This window comes from Vespa velutina, chromosome 10 (genome assembly GCF_912470025.1).
Source record: "Vespa velutina chromosome 10, iVesVel2.1, whole genome shotgun sequence".
Taxonomy (NCBI): domain Eukaryota; kingdom Metazoa; phylum Arthropoda; class Insecta; order Hymenoptera; family Vespidae; genus Vespa; species Vespa velutina.
In genome coordinates this window covers 3,557,833-3,562,832 of record NC_062197.1, presented here as the reverse complement: position 1 = coordinate 3,562,832, position 5,000 = coordinate 3,557,833, and the positions used below count along the sequence as shown (strand labels likewise).

The window sequence follows — 5,000 nt, the reverse complement described above, 5'->3', positions numbered from 1 at the left end:
AGAGAGAGAGAGAAAGGGAGAGTAAAATTTGATGCGTGGAGGTTTGAAATGATAAACGAATATCACATGTAGACCTGGTACTGCTGGTACAATGCTGCATTCAAATAGGATAGTCATCATCGTCGTCATCGTTGTCCTTGTCACATTGCGAACTCGCAAAATGCCATGTTCAGGGAAACGAGTGTACGGTTATTATCAACGCGATATGCCCATCTATAATTCAGAATATTTCTCTTTTTCTCCCTCTCTCCCTCTCCCTCTCTCTCTCTCTCTCTCTCTCTCTCTCTCTCTCCATCTATCTATCTATCTGTCTCTCTTTTATACATGTAAATACATTTGTTCAGTCTATCGTATATATAATTGTTAGATTATTGTGCAGAAAGCGTTCCATGAAAATTTATAGGAAATAAATGAAAATGAATAATTTTGTTTGTTAGACAGATGGATAAATAGATAGATAAATAGATAGATAGGTAGATAGATAGATAGAGAAAGAGAGAAAGAAGTGGATGAGGAGGAGAGAGTGGGTAGAGAGGGAAGGGAAAAAAAATGGGAAAAAAGGGGGTAAGATTCGTTCTTCCTTTGAATTTCACGAGACACTATGCGTTCTCGGTACAACGAGCTCTAATTAGTGACGTCACCAAGTCATCAGGTCAATCTACGGTATTTTAAGATAAACCACCAGACACGCTTCAGTCGTCGCTCGACTTCTTTCACGTCTCTTTAACCGGACAACGCTCTTCTTTTTCTTTCTCTCCCTCTCTCTCTCTCTCTCTCTCTCCTGTCTCTCTCTCTCTCTCCTCTCTCTCTCTCTTCCTCCCCGTCCCCCTCCTCCTCTCTCTCTTTTCTTCTTTCGTGCGCGCGCGCGCAAACGATTCTTCAAATCTGATTCGATATTGGATCAAAGATGGATGTGATTCGATATTACGTGAGTGTCGCAACAACTTTGTATATTTTTTTCGTAGGATCATTAATTGCATTACAGAGATGCGAAGGAGCAATAAGCGTTTGCTGTTGCGATCTAAATTTGTGATATTTTGTATTATTGTTGTGATTATTATTATTATTATTATTATTATTATTATTACTTATTTTTTTTTGTTTCGTATTTTTTTTTTTTAGTTGGGGGATGCAATGTTCGTTGAATTACCACGAGTACGATTGGATGGTGGCGCACGTGCATTCCGACAACATTGGGGTTACGAATCAAGACCTTTGGCACCACCACCCCCATTGATAGAAGAAGATGAAGCAGCTGTCGAGCCAGAAACTGTCAGCCTCCGTGAAGCTAACACCGCATCTCCGATAGGTGAGAGAAAGAGATTTCTTGTTTGATTTTATCTATCACGACGAAAACAATCCAAAGTACGATGATTGTTTCACCGTTTGCCGATAAAATAGATTACTTCTTACCGTCTTGTTTTTTTTCCTTTTTTCATTGTTTTCTAACTTGTCTTCACACTTTCGCTCGAAAAATTTGTTAATTATATTAACAAATGTCCAAATTCTTTTTGTCATTCTTCTCTTTCACTGTTTAAAATTGTTCGGATGATCTTTTTTCTTTTTTTCATTTTGTTTTATTTCTTTAAAATCATTTTTCTATAATAGATTTCAGTCGATAATATATCGGCGGAATCTCGAACTTACCGACGCACGTTAACAGATTTCTATTTAACCGACCTGATAGAAGTAATCTACTTTATCGATATCTTTCTCCACGATTTCTAAAGACAATTTTAATAATATTATTTAAAATATCATGTTGAAGACATGCCGTTACTAATACATTTAATTGAAAATGAATTATTTGTTCAATAAAATCTTGTTGAATTTAATTTAAAACGATCGTACGTGAGAAATAAACAATTGAAATAGATCAATTTTTTTTACGTTTACGAAATTCGTTCCAAGGGTATTAAAATATATCAAATATAGCGCCGATTATACAGAAAACGATTTAACGAATGGTTAATACAGAACTGCATTGACATCGTCACGAATTAAACTTTGAAAGCCGTTATCCATAAGACTTTCCTGATACGATCATCGCTCGAGCATTGTCTGAAGCACCGGATATGCTCTCACCGGAAGAACCATCCTAGTCCGAAGCATCTGAACCACGTACGATTATTCGATGACCCTCTTCTCCCTTCCATCCTCTTATCCACCCTCTCTCTTTCTCATCAACGAAAGCTCTTTGTCGCCTCAGTGATCTCTCTTGGGTGCGTCCGTACGCTCTCAGGACACGCATGAATGCACGTACGTTTCTATTCATGTATATAATACTAAATGCAATGCTCTTTCGTTTTCTTTCTTTCTTTCTTTCTCTCTTTATATATACATATATGTATATGTGTGATGGTGGTAGTGGTGTGTGGCGCGCGCACGCGCGCGCGTGTGTATATCTAATATGAAACTTAGTGAATTTGTCATCGTCACGTTTTATGGCTTTAAAAAAAAAAATCGTGTGATTTGCTCTATGGAATTCATTAAAATAACTTCCGCCATTTGGGATCTTTTCTTTTTCCGCTTTTCTCCTCTTGTTTTTCTTTTTTTTCCTTTTTCTTTTTTTCTTTTTTTTTTTTTTATTTCTTGCTATATGACCTGACTGATTTAAATTGTTATTATTTAAAGTGTAATAATTTTAATTTAACTGATTAACATCTAAGTGAAAGTTTGTTAATTAAGCTTTGCGAGAAAGAATTGTGCGAATTGTTACATGGAATTCGTTAGAATTCATTCCGCCATTTTTGAATTCCGTCCTTTTCATTTCCTTTTTCTCTCTTATTTTGTCTTTTTTTTTTTTCTTCTTCTTCTTTTTCTTTGCTCCATAATCCAAAAAAAAAAAAAAAAAACCCCGACTGATTTAAATTGAAATTATTCGAATAATAGTTGAGGATCGTTTCAATCAGATTAATTGATATCCATGTGAATCTTTCTTAATTTACATTACGTAATAAGAAGAATAATGGTTAGAAAGAGAGAGAGAGAGAGAGAGAGAGAGAGAGAGAGAGAGAGAGAGAGAGAGAGAGAGAGAGAGAGAAAAGGGAAAACAAAGGGAGACAGAGATGGAAGGAGCAAAAAAATTAGTTCTTCATACTAATCCCATACTACTTTCGAAAGTTTCGTCTTACGGAAATTCGTCCGGTACCCAAACGAGCTAACACCGTTAAATGGCAAGAAACGTGATTAAGTGTCTTAGTTGCGAATTAAATTGCATGGTGTACGTCGTTTACGTATGCCAAAGGTGTGTGTATATATAAATATATATATATAACTTGTAGATATATATATTTTCGAACATTACTATATATAATATATATATGTGTATATGTATATATATATATATGCGTGTAAGTAATACCGTTCTATTACGCACACATCGGTAAAGCTTTTATGAACGAGAAAAAATCGTCTGCTTTTTTTTTTTTTTTTTTTTTTTTTTTTTTTTTTTCTCCCACTTGGAACGGACGAATGTTCGCTCATACTCGTGCTCGGCTTACTCATTCTTGTTTATTTCGAAAAATATACATCATTTCCTCGACGACGTAGCGCTTATCGTTCGACCGACTATCACATATACTTTTATATATGTGTGTGTATATATATATATATATATATTCTCTGGCGAATTTTAAGACGTTTACTCTGTCGGAGGCAGTCAGTCAGTCTGCCATTTGACTTCTTTGCAAGTGTACGCATCAGAGAACGAAAAAGAAAGAGAGAGAGAGAGAGAGAGAGAGAGAGAGAGAAAGAGAGAGAACTTATGATTTCGCGTCGATCTCTTTTTTATCTTAACGATGGTATATATCGATAAATAGTGTATCTCGATTCGTAGACAGTGGGTGGTTTAATGGCAAGAAAGAGAAGGGTTGAGAATGTTTGTTTATCTACGTTGACACAAACATTTGTCGTAAGGATAAGCACGACCATTTTTTTTTTTTTTTTTTTTTTTTTTTTTTTTTTTTTTTTTTTTTTTTTTTTTAAATAACAATTTTTCTTTCAAATCTCCATCGCGAATTTTACGAATAACTCCTTTCTTTTTTTTCTTTTTTTCCTTTTCATTTGATTATGCGTCGATCACGATCTTTTGATTGATCATACTGATCTCATTGATTCGTAACGTTTTTATAAGTGTGTGTGCTTTTTTTTCGTCTATCGTGACAAATTAAAAAAAAAGAAAAGAGAATCCTACAATTTTTTTTTTTTTTTTTTTTTTTTTTTTTTTTTTTCTTTTTTTTTCTTTTTTTTTCATTTTTACATTTGCATATTATTTATTTTCGATGATCTTTGAGATTAATCATTGCGTTATGCGTGTACTATAGGTCAAGATGAAATATAGTCAGTATATAAATCGTTTAAAAAATGAACGTTATCAGTGAATTATCAGTAAATACATAGACGTTGTTATTATAATCCCGTTAAATCTGGAACTCTCTCTCTCTCTTTATCTCTCTCTCTCTCTCTCTCTCTATCTTTATCTATCTCTCTCTCTCTCTTTCTTTCTCGCTAAACTCACTCGTTCTCTCTTTCTCGTCATCTTATTCGTATTTCAAGGAGGAAACTTTAAACGTTTGGTGGGCGTAGTCGGCGTCGACAAAGCGTTAAAACTTGACTCCGTCCTGTGTAATTAATATCGATACCAAAGCGATGAGTCGTAAGATGGTTTGGAATTCGGTTATACGACGAAAAAAGAAAATTGATTCGTCGGGTGAGAGACCTGAAAGTTTTTGTAAGTTTTTGTTATCTCCCTTTCTTTTTTCTTTCTTTCTTCTTCTTCTTCTTCTATTTTTTTTTTTTTCCTTTTTTTTTTTTTTTAATTATTCGATGGTGTACCATCGTCAAATTAATTATAAATAGTAATAACATTATTTTATATTATTTAATATTATATTATTTAATATATATTATTATTAGCAATTTATATATATATATATATATATATATATATAATTATTTATATGTAGTAAAAATATTACATCGTATATTAATAATAATTT

The 5,000-nt window shown here is 33.4% G+C and overlaps 1 long non-coding RNA gene across 1 annotated transcript; it reads left to right on the top strand.

Moving 5' to 3' along the window:
- The first annotated feature begins 3,670 nt into the window (after positions 1-3,670).
- On the top strand, positions 3,671-4,687 carry LOC124951986. Its single transcript, XR_007101786.1, has 2 exons — positions 3,671-3,913; positions 4,558-4,687. It is a non-coding gene; the product is annotated as an uncharacterized LOC124951986 (long non-coding RNA).
- The last annotated feature ends 313 nt before the right edge of the window (positions 4,688-5,000 follow it).